Source organism: Otolemur garnettii, unplaced genomic scaffold, assembly GCF_000181295.1.
Source record: "Otolemur garnettii isolate 467f Iridium unplaced genomic scaffold, OtoGar3 scaffold00192, whole genome shotgun sequence".
NCBI lineage: Eukaryota > Metazoa > Chordata > Mammalia > Primates > Galagidae > Otolemur > Otolemur garnettii.
The window spans coordinates 263,041-282,660 of NW_003852587.1; the positions used below are offsets into that span (position 1 = coordinate 263,041).

At 38.3% G+C, this 19,620-nt stretch overlaps 1 protein-coding gene and 1 pseudogene across 5 annotated transcripts in view; both read right to left on the minus strand.

Moving 5' to 3' along the window:
* CASK (calcium/calmodulin dependent serine protein kinase) overlaps window positions 1-19,620 on the minus strand; it is a 406,622-nt gene that overhangs the window by 231,580 nt on the left and 155,422 nt on the right. The window lies entirely within an intron of this gene.
* LOC100956756 lies at window positions 4,642-5,842 on the minus strand (annotated as a pseudogene). Its single transcript, XR_002770858.1, has one exon. The product of XR_002770858.1 is annotated as an stAR-related lipid transfer protein 7, mitochondrial pseudogene (transcript).

Here is a 19,620-nt window from a genome sequence, read left to right on the forward strand (position 1 = left end):
CTCAATGGTGTACATAAGAAAGATGAAGAATAACTTTAGAATAGTATTATTTTAGATGAAGAATAACTTTAGAATAAGTATTATTTTAAGAGTCTATCTTTGACTCGGCGCCTGTGGCTCAAGTGGCTAAGGCGCCAGCCACATACACCTAAGGTGGTGGGTTTGAATCCAGCCTTGGCCCGCCAAACAACAATGACGGCTGCAAACAAAAAATAGCCGGGCATTGTGGCAGGCGCCTGTGGTCCCAGCTACTTGGGAGGCTGAGGCAAGAGACTCGCTTGAGCCCAGGAGTTGGAGGTTGCTGTGAGCTGTGATGCTACAGTACTCTACCCAGGGGGATAGCTTGAGGCTCTGTCTCAAAAAAAAAAAAAAAGAGTCTATCTTTGACAAGTATATCTTTTATATCTTGTAAGATTTAATGACACTGCCTACTTACTACAAAGTAAACAACCAGAAGAGGGACAAACGGCCTTATCTCTACTTCTGAGTATTACATATTGTCTTGGACCCAGTGACCTTACATGACAAGAAGTCTACTCTAGTTAATAGAATTCTCGTCAAGTTCACAGATGTGAACAAGGGCCATAAAATAGATCAGAATTTATCTATGACTCTTTGTCCAGACTTGTAAACATGATAAGTTTTACAATGAAGTAAGGTATACACTAATTAATATGACTAAGCGGTTAGTACAGTTCTTTAAATCACAATTAAAGCCTATAAACTTCGTATAATGATGATTGGAATGCAAAGTAACATAACATTTATACAAGGAATTTGACATTAGCAATAGTATGAAATGACATATGTATAAGGATTTTCACGTAACAGAAGACAGCAAATAATCCAAATGTCCATTAATAGAGGAATGGTTTAATAAACTATTCTATACCATAATGGAGTATTAAACAGGTATAAATGGGAATGAAAAAGATGTCTACACACTGCTGTGGAGTGATTCCCAGTGTTTTCATATTCTTAAATTAAAATAAAATCAAGTTTTAAAGGAGAGTATATGGCCGTGTTTTAAAAGGGGGAGTGGTATAAACACATATCTTCTTATATTTTTAAACAAAAAACAAAAACTAATTTTAAAAAATAGTTTTCTCTAGGGCAAGAAGGTGAATGTTGACAGTGATGCAAACCATATATTTCTGAATAAACTCTATTCAGAGATTTGACTTATATAAATATTTTCATAATTTAAAACCAAAATTAAAATAAGGAAAAAAAAGGCAATCCTGAAAATTAAAAACTGATACAGTGGATTGTATCACTATCAATATCTTGGCTATGATATCATATTAATACTAGTTTTACAGAAGGTTAATGTTGGGAGAAAGTAGGCAAAGTCTACAGCAATCTCTCTGTATTATTTCTTGTAAGTGCGTGTGAATCTACAATTATATCAATAACTTCAATTAAAAAACAAATGGAAATATAAACAAACCCAAATCTATCTACATCAAACTTACGGCATACCACAAAGCAAAGAGTTATTTAAAGTGATTTAAAATTAATCAACACTCAGTAGTCTCACTTTTTATAATACAGTATATTTAAAGTGGTAGGATAAAGCAGATAAGTGTGCTAATGTGGCAGGGAACACAGATTTTCAGAGATATGATATATAAGAATAAAATTTTAAAAGTTAGGCCAGGTACACTGGCTCATGCCTATAATCCTAGCAATCTGGGGGGGCAGCGGGGGAAGGACTGTTTGAGTCCAGGAGTTTGAGACTCACCTGAGCATGATCAAGACCACATCTCTTAAAAAAATAGAAAAATTAGCCAAGCGTGGTAGCGTGCTCCTATAGTCCCAGCTACTCAAGAGGCTGAGGCAGGAGAATCATCAGCTCAGGAGTTTGAGGTTGCAGTGAGCTACCACAATGCCAGTGTACTCTAGCCTGGGTGACAGAGTAAGACTGTGTCTCCTCCCCCTCCCAAAAAAAGAAAGTAAAGAAGAAGAAAAGAAAAAACATGGCCTAGTACAGTGCCTCACACCTATAACTCCAGAACTTTGGGGGGCTGAAGCAGGAGGATCACTTGAGGCTTGGAGTGGAAGACCAGGTTGGGCAACATAACAAGACAGTGTCTCTACAAAAAAATTAAGAAATCAGCTAGTCATGGTGGCATGGACCTGTAGTCCCACCTACTTTGGAGGCTGAGGTGGGAGGATCACTAGAGCCCAGAAGTTTAAGGCTGCAGTGAACTCTGATCATGCCACTGCACTCCAGCCTGGATGAGAGTGTCCCTAAAAATAAATAAACAAAATAAAATAAAAGCAAAAATGTAAAAGTTAAATAAAAACTCTGTAATTTCTCTCTCACTTAAAAATAAATTTTATATTGTGGAAATTTTCAGAAGCAGACAGGAAAGAGTCTCATGTATTCATTACCCTGTTCCTATAATTAACAACACAATGGGGCCCAACATGGTGGCTCATGTTTGTAATCCCAGTATTTTGGGGGGCTGACACAGGATTACTTGAGTCTATAAGAACAGCCTGCACAAAAGGGAGACCCCCATCGCTACAAAAAAATAGAAAAATCAGCTGAGAGCAGTAGCACACATCTATAATCCCAGCTACTTGGGAGGCTAATATGGGGTAATCGCTTGAGCCCAGGAGTGTGAAGCTGCAGCAAGCTATGATGAGGTCACTGTACTCTAGCCTAGGCAACAGAGGGAGACCCTGTCTCAGACCAAAAAGCAAAACAAAAGAAAAATGCATTGGTCAATCTTGTTTTACCTGTATACAATCTAAGACCCACTACCACCTTTTGCCTGATTTTGAGGCAAATCCCAGACATCAATAACATGTTATACAAAATGTAAGGGCCCTTTGTTGTAACATAACCATGGTGCCAAAATTACCCATTAAAAACTAGTCTCATATTAATTGGAAATAAAAAAATTCAAAAAATCCCTAAGAATTCCTTATTATCTAATAACTATCTTAGAAATATACATTTGTTTTTTTGTACCAATCTTTATGTATTTATTCACACATTTGATAAAAATGTCACAGTTAGGAGTGAAATCAATACACTTACATAAGTAACCGTACAGACAGACCCCAAGTACAGAGTCAAATTGCCGTAAGTCAGAACACGGAGTAACCACAACTTCTCAGCACCTGTGTACACACATACACCCACACCCATCCATGCCCCAATGATCACAGGTGCTAAATTCAGACATAACCCAGGGTCTCTTTCCTGCTTTTTTGTCAGGTCCTGGGGAGAAGAGAGAAGTGATTAATGAAAAGAAGCTGGGACTGTTCAATGCATCTCTCTCTGCTATGCCAACAACTCAGAGAAGGCAAGACATAAAACACTGGGGCAGTTACTTCCTTGGCACAAATCTGAACAGGCAAGGAGGTCAAGGAAAGGTTTATTTTAGTCTCAGGTTTATAACACCTTTTCAACACCACAAAAGGGTAGCAAGCAGGGAAAAAAAGAAAGGAAAAAGAAAAAAAGGGAAAAATCTGGCCACTTAAACTCCAGAAAAAAAGGAGGGAGGAAGATTTAAAACTTGATCCCTATTCTCCTGAGAGACTGCAGCATGACCATAGCGAAACCAGCTAGGCCAAACTGATACCATCTGATGTGGCCTTATCTGAACACCATAGCTGGTTTTTAGCTCTGAAGAGAGAAGGAAAATCTTTTTACAGAAACAAGAGAGTCACATATATCAAATCCCCACTATATTAGTATTTGGGGCAAGATCACATCTATGAGTTCACACTGCTTATCTACAGACCTAAGAGCTCCGAGACAGTGGCCCAGCCACCATTCCTCTGCCTTTAACTTTCCAAAAAGGACAAGTCAAACATAAGTCTGAAAAATAATGCCTAAATCTAAAGTGTTTTCTATACAATGGGACTATATTCTGCACAACTCCCCCAACTCCTCCTTTTTGACCCAAAGTTTAAAAAAATTTAAACTAAATTCAAATACGATGTTTTGAGCATCTCCACTGACCCTATCAACACACTGATGATAAACAGAGCTACTATCTAAAAGGACTCATCTTCCAGTACTCTTCATAAATGGGCTAAGGTGAGGAAAGAGGCAATGATCCAAGGTATACAGTTAGATGAATACTGAAGAACTGGCCAATTCAAAGGAAACTGCTTTGGGTAAATAAAGTTAGTCAATGGGGTGGTATTATGCAGGGAAAGAGAGAAATTTCTTGGTACAAACTTCATGTCCCTAAAGATAAAAGCAAGGTAAGGACAAGGCACTTAACATGGCCAAGTATTGTTCACATCCATTCACATCAACTGTCACCAAGAACATTCCAGCGACCCCCTCATTTGATAGATTCAACCAGTCAACTACACTTTCTAGGTGGACCGGCAGAACTAAAGGAAATCAAAAGCACTGCAAAACCAATAGTGAGATTTGGAACGTCAGCAGAGGAAACTACTCAGGAAACAAATGAAGGTCATCCCCTTCTGGCCTGAGGTGAGAAGTTTGTTCCAGATTAGTTCAGTAGAATACTGAATTTCAAAATGGTTGGCCTGAGACTATGGCAACATCCCCATGGATGTCGCCTTCTTCTCTCTGTGTTGATAAGAGCAAAAAGGGCTCTGAACAAAATCAGACACCAGTTATTGAATTATCTTGTACTGGTAGTTACAGAAGACGCCTTCTAATACATGTGGCTTGTCCCCATTCCATAGCAGAGTGATAAGGGATTGAGACAGGGCTGGAAACCTATCCCTTCTTATCCCAAAGCCCCTCAGGCATACTCAATCTGAGCAGGGCTACAACCACCCTCATTCTTCAGCTCCGAGGGTTGGGCAGAGGCCTTGGCTTCACTACTCATTTCCAAAGGCTTAGCTGAGATGTAGTCCTTTAATCTCCATGTTCTTGGCTTTCAGAGTGGCCATATGCAGCTTCTCCAGGAAGTCTGGCATGCCACTGGAAACCATCCAACTAACACAGGGAGGAAACACAGTCTGAGGATTGTCACTGTATGTCAGCAAGTAGTCAAAGCCATTCTCATCAAATGACTTGTGGGGATGGATAACCATTTGGGACTCGCATGATCTATTCCGGTGATTCTGGCACACTAAGGTGCTCCACAGCACATGACACCAACACCATCCTGTTGTTTTCCCGATCGACACTATACCGCCAAACGTAAACATAATCCCGTGAATACACTGGATAAGGAAAATGGGTTACCCAATGAAGAACCTCAGAACCACTAACCACATCCCTCTCAATCACCTCCAGCTTGATCACCAGGGCATCCCACTTTTTTCTATACTCTGTGTCTAGCTGAACATTGAAGAACTGCCGTGGTATCACATCTGTGTAAGTTCCAAAAACTCTGTACTGGTAAAGCTGGGTGCCTGTAATTGGATGCTGCCACAGCTTGAAGTGTTTCTTATCCGTCACCATTTCCCATGGCTGCTCTTTGCCCTGCAAATCTTCATTCCCTTCTGTTTGGGATTTTGGTTCTGGAGGTTGGCACCTGATTCCAGAACTCTGAAACATATTTCACATTTCCTCCAACCATTTCATATCATTCATGGATCTCTGCAACTCCTCCTCTTGGATCCTCTCCTCTTCCCACACGAAGACGCTGGCGTGCGCTGCCATAAAGACAGCAGCATGGCCAGGGCGGCCGTGTAGCCGGAGCCAGAGGCGGCAGAGGAGGACGCAGCGCAAGCTTTCCGAGTAGAGGCGGAGGCGACCATAGAGCTGCGCGATATCCTGTGCGTGCCGCACACGCAGGCCCGTCACGAAGCGGCACTGATTAGCTAGCACTGCCAGTAAGCCCCCGGCCAGCCAGGCGACCAGGGCGGCAGGCGGCCTCTGCGGGAACATGCTGTCCAGTGGGAGCTGCTGGAACCAAATGAGCCTGTCTAGTAGGATGGAGGTGGCTGTCCACAGCATCCCCGTAACTGGTCGGCCACTTAGCCATCTCACAGTCCTGCAGCCAGAAGCCTCCCCTCATCTCTCTCTGCAGCAAACGCTGAGAAAGAGTCCCCTCTGGGGAGAGTCCGTCATGGCAGCAGCCGTGGGGACCTACTCGCGACCACTGCCCGAGGCGCTCCTGGACTCAGGCCACAGACCTGCCGGACCGTTGGCACCCCCTTGTTCCTTGGCTTCCCCTGGCCCGCACCCGGGGACGGTGGTGCAGAGAGCTCTGGCAGAGCAGCAAGAAAGCTCCCGCGTGTTCCGCGTCTGCCACATACGCTGCCTGGCTGCAACCTACCGGGTCTGACACTCGTCTATACATTTGTTATTAATAGTTTAAACTTATGGTTTCTTTTTTTAAGTAAAGAAAACTTTTTATTTTAGAATAACATAAAACCTACAAAGATACCACAATTGACCCTTGAACAATATTGGTTTGAACTGTGTGGGTCTACTTATACGTAAGTATTTGTGCAATGCAAAACTTGTGCATATGAAAGGATGACTGGTTATTTTTTGTTGTTCAGACAGAGTCTCAAGCTGTCGCCCTGGGTAGAGTGACATGGCATCATAGCTCACAGCAACCTCAAACTCTTGGGCTCAAGTGATCCTCTTGCCTCCGTTTTTCTATTTGTAGAACTCGTGAGCTCAAGCAATCCACCTGCCTCAGCCTCCCAGAATGCTAAGATTATAGGCATGAGTCACCGTGCCCAGCCTAGAAAGCTGACTTTTTAACTGCAAGACTTGAGATATGCGGATTTAGCTACACTTGAAGGTCCTGTAACCAATCCCCTGTGTATATTGAGGGACAACTGTACAGAGAATTCTTGTATAACCCTCTGCCAACTATAGTGTTACATCTTAGGTAACTATAGTACATTTATCAAAAGTAAGAGTAACACTGATATACTACTATTAACTAAACTCCAGACTTTATTTGTACTTCACCAGTTTGTTGACTAATGTACTTTTTCTGTTGCAAGATCCCATTCAGGATTCTGCATTGTATTTAGTCATCAGGTCTCCTTAGTCTCCTCTGCTCTATGACAGCTGCTCAGTCTTTCCTTGTTTTTCATAACCTTGATAGTTAGAGTACTGACCAGGTATTTTATAAAATGTCCCTCAATTTGGGTTTGAATGATATCTTTCTCTTGCCTATGTAAGAATTACATTTTGCGGGGGGGGGGGGAGATTATCAAAGGTGAAATGCCTTTCTCATCACATCATATCAGGGGATAGATGATATCCATATTACTTATCACTGGTAATGTTAATTTGGTCACTTGGTAAAGACAGCATCTGTCAGTTCTCTCCACTGTGAAGTTACTAAATTTTCCTTCCCATATTTTGTTCTTTGAAAGTGAGTCACCAAGTCCAGCACACAGTTAAGGGAGAAGGGAGATTATCTACACTTAGTACTTGGAATTCTTCTGTAAGGAAGGTTTTTCTTTCCCTCTTCCATGTATTTATTTATTTATACAAATATAAATATACAAATATTTATACAAATATACAAATATAAATTTATTTGTATAATTATTCCTTTATATCAGTATGGACACAAATGTACATTTTATACTTAGAGTTATAACCTAATACCATGCTATTATTATTATTATTGCTGAAATTGTTCCAGTTTGGGCTGTTGGAAATGGTTTCAGGTTGGTTCCTTTTTGTCTCTGACATGCCTCCTTTGAACACTTCCTTAAGTTCAAGTACTCTAATATGCTTCAGGCTTATCTTATATTTTCTCTGCCTCAGTCCAAGAACTAATAATCATCATTTCTTAAAGGAACTCCGGGCTCCTACTAGAGGAAGATACTTAGAAATGAAGACCTAGGGGTAGATATGCTCATTACTACTGGAGTATCACTGCTTTCAGCTCTCTTAAGTGGACAGAGGTAGGAAATATATGTAAGTGTACTTACTCATCTATGTAAATATATCTGTAATTACTTCTGTATTTATCTCTGTGTGTGTGTGTGTGTGTGTGTGTATACATATAAGTCAAATATAAGGTCATTCTGCTGTCTCCAACTCTAATCCAGCACCATTCCAATACTAAAGAGTTCATTCTTGCCTTACCTCTTGTTTATATGTAACTTACTCTGACAGAAATTTAATGTTCTGCAAATTTAAAAAAATCAATAAGCAGAATAAAACAGGCAAATTTGGGGAAATATTTACAAATACATGAAAAAAGTAAACATCCTTAGTAAGTAAATAATTCTTACAACTAAATACCTAAAGAAAACGAAATAATAAAGAAAGTGACTAGATGAAAAAAAATGGGTAAACATACTTTTGAAAATATTTGACTACACTAATAACAAAATAAATGCAAATTAAAACAAAACATCATTTTGACCTATCAAAATGCAAATATGGACATTCTCCTCTACCACTGGTGTGAATATAAATTGGTGGGTAACTTAAGGTGACCAGACGTCTTGCTTATGGCGGGACAGTCCTGATTTTTAACAATTTGTCCTGTGTCCTGCGGCATTTTAAAAAAGTCCCGATTTTTGGAAAGAAAGCAAGACAAGCTAGGGAACGGCGGGACAACGGGAAGGGAATATATCAGCCGCTGAAAAGGTTAATGTAACTCCATTTGGGAATGAAGAGGTTAATGTAACTTCATTTGGAAATGAGAAGGCTAATGTAAACTCCCTATTCCCCTCCTGGGCAAGGTTGCCCAGGTGGACCAGCACCCTACTCCTTTGAGCCACAGGTGCTGCCCTATACATATTTTTTTTAATGTATTATATTTGTAAACTGTACTTATGTTGAAATTTAAAAAAATATATTACAATACTATTTTTGCATTCTATGAAAATTTTTGTTGCTCCATATAGACCAAATTTTTAATTAAAAACACCCACCACCACCCACCCTCACCCCCCATCCCCACCGTCGTCAATGGTGTCCCACTTTACCAATGTTAAAATCTGGTCACCTTAGGGTAACTCTTTATGGAAAGTATTAAGAAATTACATAAAAAGAGTTTTAAATATATTGTTAGAGTTCTGCTTCAGTTAATGGAGGACTACATGATATCTCCCATTGAAGACAACTAAGTAAGGTGAAAAAAAAAACACATGAAAGCATCAAATTATTAACCAAATTGTTGGGAATGTCTCTGAGATCTAGGAAAGAATGAGAATTCAGAGAGATCAGGCCAAGAATCACAGTCCTCTTTGCCCTGAGGACATTTGCTTATGTAGATGATATCTCTCAGTGAAAGCAAGTCAGAATTCAGGGGAATTTGATAGTCTACTCTCTAGCATTGAGCTGGGTGAACTATAAGCAATCAGTTCCTTCATAGACTTGCATCCTGACTTTACCTCTAAGTGGCCCTGAAAATCTAAGCCTTGAGCCTTGATTAAGATAGGCCTCAAGCTGTTAATGCCAGAAAGTGCCCAGTAGAACCAAATAAAAAATTCTCTCTGGAGGAAGAAAGCATCATCCCAGGCCAATAATTTTCAACAGAATTCCCAGCACAATGAAAATGAATGAGGTACATGAATAAGTAAGAGACTTTGACCAAGAACCAGCAAAAATAATGGATAGTAATGGCAACCCACAAAGATTCATATCCTGAGATCATTCAAAACAACTTATCCAACAATGAAGCTTACTATGTCCCAGAACATAAAAGCTGAGCTTGAACTTTGTGGCAAGAAAATGAAAGTAAAAAGTAACACAGGAGGTTTATAAAAGGAAATAGAAGCTATAAAACTAAAACATATAAATAAAATTAAAAATTCAGTAAATAGATTAACAACAGATTAGACAATGTGGAAGAGAATATTAGAGGACTGAAAGAGTGGACAGAAGAAACAGAGCAAAGTATGAAGAAAAAACTTGCAAAATACAGGAAGAAAGGTGGGAGACAAAGAAAAATACCACAAAATATACTTCTACTTATATTTCATATGGTCACAAAGATGATGAGAGAGATCAGAGGCGATAATAGAAGAGATAATGGTTAAGGATTGTGTATAACCACAAATAATATCAACACACAGACTGAAGAAACTTAAAGAATTTAAGGCAAAGTGAAAATACACATATACACATATACAAACACTCTTAAAACACATCACAGAAAAAACTACAGAAAACAAAAGATGAAGAAAAAATTTTAATGATTTGAAAAATAAAGACAGATTACCCTCAGAGAAGTGACAGGCTGCTAGCTGAATTTTCAACATCAATGGGTGCCAAAAGATAGTAGAATGGTTTATAATGGAAAGAAAATGCCAATCTAAAATTCTTTGCCATCTCAAATCTATGAAGTGAGGTGAAGGCTATGTTAACCAGTTTGATGTAAGTATTCCAAATTGTATATAAATTCAGCACATTGTACCCAATAAATGCATTAATGTATACAGCTATGATTTAATAGAAAAAAAAAGACTGAAAGGAAGGCTGTGCACAGTGGCTCACATCTGTAATCCTAGCACTCTGGGAGGCCCAGGCGGGTAGATTGCTTGAGCTCACAAGCAATAGACCAGCCTGAGCAAAAGCCAGACCCTGTCTCTACTAAAAATAGAAAATCTGAGGCAAGAGGATCGCTTGCACCCAAGAGTTTGAGGTTGCTGTGAGCTATGATGCTACATCACTCCAGGGTGACAGCATGAGACTCTGCCTCAAAAAAAAAAAAAAAAGACTGAAGGAAATGTAAGAAAGTTCTGAAACTAACAAAAATGGAAAGTTTATACCCAGAAGACTGACACAAGGAAAACTAACTCAGATAAAACCTTAGAGATGCTGAATGAATAAAGAACACAGAAAGGATAAGTGTGTGGTTAATCTAAATAAAGATAATTAAAGAAATACATCCATATACATAAATATATGAAAAACATAGCCTATAAGTCAAGGAAGGCATTATAAGAAATTAATGTGATCTATGGTACTTGTACTATTCAGGAGGACAATAATGGTATTAATATCAGAATTTGATACATTAGAGAGTATACCGCAATTTCCAGGATACACACTAAGATAACAGCAAAGAGTGCTTAAATTTCCAAATTACTAGATGGAAAATGGGATGATAGACAAATAATATAGGCTGGGCATGGTGGCTCATACCTGTAATTCTAGAACTCTGAAGGCTGGGGCAAGTGAATTGCTTGAGCTCAGGAACTTGAGACCAGCCTGAACCAGAGTGAGACCCTATCTCTACTAAAAATAAGAAAACTAGCCCAGCATTGTGGCAGGTGCCTGTAGTCCTAGCTACTTGGGAGGATGAGGCAAGAGGATCATTTGAGCCTAAGAGTTTGAGGTTGCTGTGAGCTATGACACCACAGCACTCTACCTAGGGTGACAAAGTGAGACTCTGTCTAAAAAAAAAAAAAAGAGAAGACTAATATAAGTAACTGATAAGTATCTAGCAAGGCTGAAAAAGAAAAAGAAAAGGCACAAATTACCAGTATCAAGAATGAAAAAAAAAAAAAAGACATGACCACAGAAATATTATGAATAACTTTATAACAAAACTTTATAATCAAAATGTAGATAAATGCACTCATTCCTAGCAAAGTACAGTTTGCTAAAAGTGATAAAGAAAACCTAAATATTCCTATAAATATTTAAAATTAAACCAAGAGTGAAACTCTTTTTAGAAGAAAGTCAGGCCTGAATAGGTTTAGACGTAAGTACTACCAAGCATATAAAGAGAAGAACATTCTCCAATTAATTTTATGAGGCTAGTATAATCTCGGTATAAAAACCTGCTATGGACAGTGTAAGAAATACAGATGTAAAAAGCCTAAACTAAATCTAGGAAGATATAAAAAGGGTTAAAGATTATATACCATGATAAGTTTGATTAATCCTAAAATCAATGCAATTCATTGTATTAACAGATTAAAGGCTAATGTCATATAATCACTTCAATACGGTCATGCATCCCTTAATGACAGGTAAGTATTAGATGATTATGTTGCTGTACAGCATCCTAGAGTGAACTGCCACAAACTTAGACGGTATAGCCTAGTATACATCTAGACTATGTGGTATAGCTTATAGCTCCCAGGCTCAAATCTATACAGAATACAGAATACTACTGTGCTGAATACTGTAGGCAACCGTAACACAATGATAACTATTCATATATCTAAACACAGAAAAGTACAGTAAAAAATATGGTAAAAAGATTTAAAAGTAGTAGACCCATATAGGGCATTTACCATGAACGGAACCTGCAAGAATGGCAGTTGCCCTGCATGAGTCAGTGAGAAGCGGTAAGCAAATGTCAGGGCCTATGATATTACTGTACACTGCTGTAGTCTTTGTAAACACTATCCACTTAGGTGACACTAAATTTATTAAAAAATATTTTCTTTCTTTAATAATAAATTAACCTTAGCTTATTGTAACTTTTTAACTTGCTACTTAGCTTAAAACACACACTGTATAGCTGTACAAAAAAAAAAAAAAAGAAGTTAACTGATGACTCTATACTGAACCTCAGAGTCAAAGCATTCTATGATAGACATACTTTTATCTGACAATGTGAATTTTACTTTTTTGGCATTATTATTATTGCTCAATATTTCATTGCAGCAATCATCTGATTTATTTTCTGAATTATTTATCTTCATTCATTTGTTACAAGGTTTTTGTTTCTAGTCCTTATCTTAAACATTGTTATTAAATTTTAAGCCTTTTTAATTTTGTGAAGGCAAAAAGTGGAAACCTATACATGTATATGTATAGAGAAAATTTTAAAAATTACTAAAATTTTTTAATATATTTATAAGCTTTTGTGTATTCTTGAAATTTTTTTCTTTTATTTTTAAAATTATTTTTGTTAAAAACAAAGGCACACACACACATTAGCCTAGGCCTACAAAGGGGCAGGATCATCAATATTACTGTCTTTCACCTCCAAGTCTTATCCCACTAGAGCAGGAGCCCTCAAACTTTTTAAACAGGGGGCCAGTTCACCGTCCCTCAGACCATTGGAGGGCTGGACTATGGGGCCAAGGATAAGTTGGCTGCTAAGCAGGACAGGCAGCAACAGCAAAAACACCCGGCGGGCCAGATAAACGTCCTAGGTGGGCCGTAGTTTGAGGACGCCTGCACTAGAGGGTCTTTAGTGGCAATAACAGGCATGCAGCTGTCATCTCCTGTGATAACAAGATGTTCTGGAACATCTCCTGAAGCTGTTTTATAGTTTCTTTTTAATAAGTAGGAATATATTCTAAAATAGTGACAAAAGTACAGTAAATACATAAATCAGTAGCATAGTCATTTATTATGAAGTATTATAAGCTATATATAATTATATGTGCTATACTTTTATATCACAGACAGTACAGAAGGTTTATTTATAGCAGCATCACCACAAACACAAGTGATGTGTTGCACTACAACTTTACGATGGCTACTAGGCAACAGGGATTTTCTGGCTCCATTATCTTATGGAACCACCATTATACACATATATGTGGTCTGCCATTACTAAAACATTATATGCAGGAAAGAGTGATAAAATTCATGATCCATTCGTGATTTGCAAACTCTAAGATCAGAAATAACGAAAGATATCTGCTATCACCATTGTTCTGGATGTTTTATTTACTGCAGTAAAGAAAAAGAAATAACATGTAAAAAAAATTATAAAGGAACAAACAAAATCCTCATTATATGCAGATGATATGATTGTGTATGCAGAAAATCCAAACAATTCTACAGATTAATTATTGGACTTAATGAAACCAGATGAATTGCAAGGAATATAAAGTTAGTACAAGAGGGGGAAGAGAAGAGAATGAGAGAAAATGACCTACCCTTAAAGGTACATATCTAAGAATAAATCTTACATAAAACAAATCTAATATAAATGTATATAACCTCTATGGAGAAAAGTATAAACCTTTATTAAAAGAAATCAAAGAGGTAAATAAACAAGAATATGAACATTATGCTCATGAATTGGAAACTCAATGTTGTAAACATGTCAATTATTCTAAAATTGATATAAAGATCTGATATAGTAACTTAAGCCAAAATCCCAATATTTGTTTTGTTGGTAGAAATCAATGACCTCATTCTAAAATGTATATGGGAAATGCAGAGACAAGTACATCCCTCAGGATATGCTTGAAGAAGAACAAAGAGGATGGACTTGCTCTACAAGTTACTAAAACTTATAAAGATATATAGCAAATAAGACAACATGTTCTTGGCATCATGTTAGGCAAATAGGCCAATGGACCAGAAATGATCCCAGAAACAATCATACATTAGATGGCTGCTTGATTTATGGAAAACTGGTACTACAGAGCAGTCATTTCAGTAATCGTGCTCATACTATTGAATATCCATATGGAAAAGAAATGCAATTGGACTGCTACCTCACAATATAACCCAAATAAATTCCAGATGGATGATAAAATACAGGAGAATATCTTCATGATCTCAGGATAGGTAAATATTTCTTAAACAAGACACAGAAACATGTGAGAAAAAAATGATACCATGAGAGGAAAAAATGATAAATTAGACTATATTACAATTACAACCTTCTTTTTATCAAAAGATACCATTAGAAGAATGAAGACACTAAGTGGCAATTTGGGGAGAAATCCAGGAAAAACCACAATGACGTTCTATTACACTTCAAAAATTTAAAATTTAAAATTCTAACAATGTAAAGTACTAGCAACGATGTGCAGCACAGATAATAATGATGAGGAATAAATGGAAGGTACTATTAATAAAGAATAATAGGCTTAAACGGGGCCAGTCCCAGGAAAACCAGGACTTAGAGAATTGGCAGAGGGTCGGTTTATACATTCATGTTAGAAAACAGCCTGGTTACAATGTTTCCATTTGTCAGGTAGAGTACCTATTTGTAGTTGTGTCCCACACCTATAAGGTGTTGTTTGTACCCTTACATCAATCTGAAATAAAAAAAAGAAAAAAAATCTTGTGGCTCAGCACCTGCGGTTCAGTGGTTAAGGGCACCAGCCACATATACCAGGGCTGGTGGGTTCGAACCCAGCCCAGGCCTGCTAAACAACAATGACAACTGCAACAACAACAACAACAAATAGCTTGGTGTTGTGGTGGGCAGCTGTGGTTCCAGCTACTTGGGAGGCTGAGGCAAGAGAATTGCTTGAGCCCAGGAGTTTGAGGTTGCTGTGAGCTGTAACACTACGGCATTCTACTGAGGGTGACAAAGTGAGACTCTGTCTCAAAGAAGAAAAAAAAAAAGAATCTGGAAAATTAAAAAAAAAAGAAAAGAAAAGAAAATAGCTTGGTATTTCCTAGGAAAACTGAAGTTGTACATATTCTAAAAACCTATCAAGTCCACTCCTAGGTCTCCACTCCTTGTACTTAGGTGTACAAGGATACATATAAGACTGTTTATAATAGCATTGTTCAAAATAGCCAGATCTGAAAGCCATCCAAACGCCCATTAACATTAAAATGAATAAATAGTAGGTTCGGTGTGGTGGTTCATAACTATAATCCTGGTACTCTGGGAAGCTGAGGTGAGAGGATCCCCTGAACTCAGAAGTTCAAGACCAGCCTGAGTAAAGATAGACCCCATCTCTACTAAAAACAGAAAAAGTAACTGGGCATTGCAGCAGGAGCCTGTAGTCCCAGCTACTTGGGAGGCTGAGGCAGGTGGCTCGCTTGAGGCCAGGAATTTGAGGTTGCTGTGAGCTAGGTTGACACCATGGCACTGTAGCCTAGGCAACAGAGTCAAACTTCATTTCAAGGAAAAAGAAAAATAAATAAATAAAATCTAAAAAAGTGAGTAAATTTGTTGCAATACTAGGAACAGCTGCACAAAGCAAACTGGATAAATCTCAGAGACCCCAAAAAACAAAAAGTATATATATTGTAGGATTCCATTTAAATAAAGATTTAAAAACCCAGAAAACACTGAATTTTATAATTAGAGGATGCCTATTTGGAAGGTATAGATATAAAAACACAGAAATGAAGTCCAGATTAAAGTTATTTCTGAGAGAGGGAGTTATGAACAAAAAGAAGAATCCATAGATTATTGAGGTGCTGCAGTCTTTTTATTTCTTGACCTGGGTTATAGTTATATGACTATTCACTTTACAATAATTCCTTAAGGGGCAGGACGTGGTGGCTCATGCCTGTCATCCTAGCACTCTGGGAGGCTGAGGAGGGTGGATTGCCTGAGCTCATGGGTTCAAGTCCAGCCTGAGCCAAAGCAAGACTTTGTTTCTAAAAATAGCCAGGTGTTGGCTCGGCGCCTATAGCTCAACCGGTTAAGGCGCCAGCCACGTACACGTAAGGTGGCGGGTTCGTATCCCCAGCCTGGATCCGTCAAAACAATGACGGCTACAACCAGAAAACAGCCGGGTGTTGGGGCGGGCGCCTGTGGTCCCAGCTACTTGGGAGGCAGAGGCAGGAGACTCGCTTGAGCCCAGGAGTTGGAGGTTGCTGTGAGCTGTGATGCCACAGCACTCTACCGAGGGGGACAGCTTGAGGCTTTGTCTCAAAAAAAAAAAAATAGCCAGGTGTTGTGGCAGTTGCCTATAGTCCCAGCTACTTGGGAGGCTGAGGCAAGAGAATGGCTTAAGCCCAAGAGTTTGAGATTGCTGTAAACAGTGATGCCACAGTACTCTACTGAGGGTGACAAAGTGAGACTCTGTCTCAAAAAAAAGAAAATCCTTAAGCTGTATGTTTATGTGTATGCAGTTTTCAAAATATGATGCCTTGTATAAAAAGTTAAATTTATGTGCAATGTATGTATTTGTATGTATTCAAGTATTCTTTTACCCAGTGATACTACTTCCAGAAATATATTCTGGGAAAATAAAGCAATCAAGGAGTATGAACAAGTAATTATATATAAGAATATTAATTATAACATTATTTCTGATAGGTAAAAACAAAAAACAGTGTAAATGTTCAATTATGGCACATGCACACACTTAGACATCTTAATGCAGTTATTAAAATAATGTATCCAGGAGGCACCTGTGGTTCAGTGAGTAGGATGCCAGCCCCATATGCTGAGGATGGTGGGTTCAAACCCGGCCACAGCCAAACTGCAACAAAAAAATGGTTAGGCATTGTGGCGGGCACCTGTGGTCCCAAGCTCCTAGGGAGGCTGAGGTAAGAGAATCACCTAAGCCCAAGAGCTGGAGGTTGCTGTGAGATGTGACAACACAGCACTCTACCAAAGGTGACAAGGTGAGACTCTATCTCTAAAAAAAAAAAAAATACTGTATCCAAAAATATTTAATGGTATAGCAAAATGCTAAAAATTAAGTGAAAAGAATCAAGAAACAAAATTGCATGTATAAAATGATCTCAATTGGGGTGGCACCTGTGGCTCAAAGGAGTAGGGCACCAGCCCCATATGCCAGAGGGGGTGAGTTCAAACCCAGCCCTCGGCCAAAAGCTGCAAAAAAAAAAATTCTCAATTAATGTAATTATGTTCACTGATTAACTTTTGTGAATGGCATTATTTTCATCATTATAATTTTCCATAATTTCTAAATTTTTACAAGGCATGAATACTGTAGATCAAGCAGCTAAGGCACCAACCACATACACTTAAGCTGGCAGGTTTGAATCCAGCCCAGACCTACCAAACAACAATGACGGCTGCAACCACAAAATAGCCAGGGGTTGTGGCAGGTGCCTGTAATCCCAGCTACTTGGGAGGCAGAAGCAGGAGAATTGCTTGAGCCCAGGACTTGGAGGTTGCTGTGATCTATGATGCCATAGCACTCTACCTAGGGTGACAGCTTGAGGCTCTGTAAAAAAAAAAAAAAAACACAAAAAAAAACTACTTTTTTTTTAAAAGCAGTTTTTGGCCGGGGCTGGCTTTGAACCCATCACCTCCAGCATATGGGGCCAGGGTCCTACTCCTCTGAGCCACAGGCTCCACCCTATTAAAAACTACTTTTAATTTTAATTTTTATTTTAAAAATAGTTTTTCTTTATAAATGAAAACATTATTTCTCTTAAATATCAGAAGATTAACTGAATTTTCTTCATATTTCATATGTATACCAACATATTCAAAATGAGTGTCCTAAAGATTAATTTTCATAGACAAAAATTACTAGAGTAACAACTTAAGACAGTAGCAACAGAATATAGTTTCTTTTCTTTTTTAGTGTTTTTACTTTTTTGAGACAGAGTCTCACTCTGTTGCCCAGGCTAGAGTGCCATGGTATCAGCCTCGCTCACAGTGACCTCAAACTCTTAGGCTCAAGAGATCCTCCTGCCTCAGCCTCCTAAGTAGCTAGGACTACAGACGCCTGTCACAATGCCTGGCTAATTTTTCTAATTTTAGTAGAGACAGGGTCTGGCTCTTGGTCAGGCTAGTCTGCAACTCTTGAGCTCAAGGGAGCCTCTGGCCTCAGCTTCCCAGAGTAGTGATTATTGGTGTGAGCCACCTTGCTGAGCCAAGAATACACTTTTCAGCATTCAAAGCTTAAAATCTATTCTACATGGTAACATCTCAATCCAGGATTTGTTTTATACAAAAATCTGGCCATCTAATTAGAAAAAAAACAGACATTAAAATGCAAATGTTTAAAGTTTAAAAAAAAAATAACAAAACACCAAACCCCCCAAACTCAAACCCTATAATTATCTTTACAGGCAATTATATTTTGTTTGCAGAACCAGAAATTTATCAACTCAAAACCCTTCTACTATTTATCTCTATTTTAGTTTGTAAAGGAGCATTAACACAGCAGACTTAAACTGTGATTTTGGAAGAGGCTTGGAAGACCTACTTCCAAAACTGGCCCTTGATGGGCATCTAGGAATGTGAATTTCAGGAGGTGTCCTACATTCCTGATTGAAAAGAGTGGCTCCCTGTGTATTACCTGTTTGTGTAATTATGATTTATGTTGAATACCTGTTTCTGAGAGTTTGGACTATGACAAGTTTCAGGTAGAGGGTGCCTATGTGATGACCTCCTAGTAAAAACACAGATAATTAATTCTCTAAACTTTAGAGTCTAAAGAACTTTACTGGTTGGCAACATTTCACATCATAATCACAACTCATTGCTGTGAGAGGATTCTTGGAAGCTTGCGTTTGATTTCTTGTCGTATTTGACCCATGGACCTTTTTCTTTTGAAGATTTTGCTTTATATCCTTTAGCTATAATAAATCATAGCTGTGAATATAACTATATGCTGAGTCCTTTAAGTTTATCAGTGAATCATCAAACCTGGGTGGACCCCGACACATAATTCTTAAAACTAAAATCAACTAACCATTTTGATATAATGAATCAAGAGAAGTGTTTAATTTGCTGAATGAATAGCAATTTATATCACAGATAAAAAAGAAAAATCAAAATAGATAAGACTAGCTATAAAAATGTGTCTATCTTCAAATAAATTAAAAAGCTACAGTCCAGATTTTTTTTTTTGAGACAGAGTCTCACTTTTTTGCCCTCAGTAGAGTGCCATGCCATCACAGCTCACAGCTCATAACCTCAAATTCTTGGGTTTAAGCTAGGGTGACCAGAGATCCCACTTTTGAACAATTTGCCCCGTGTCCCACGGCGGTTTAAAAAAGTCCCGATTTTTAGAAAGAATGCACGAACCCGCAGGAGAACAGGAAGGGAATATATGGTTTTTGGCTGCCATGTGGCTATTTTGCCAGAATATGAGTTTTATATTATTTTTGTTAATTTTATAATG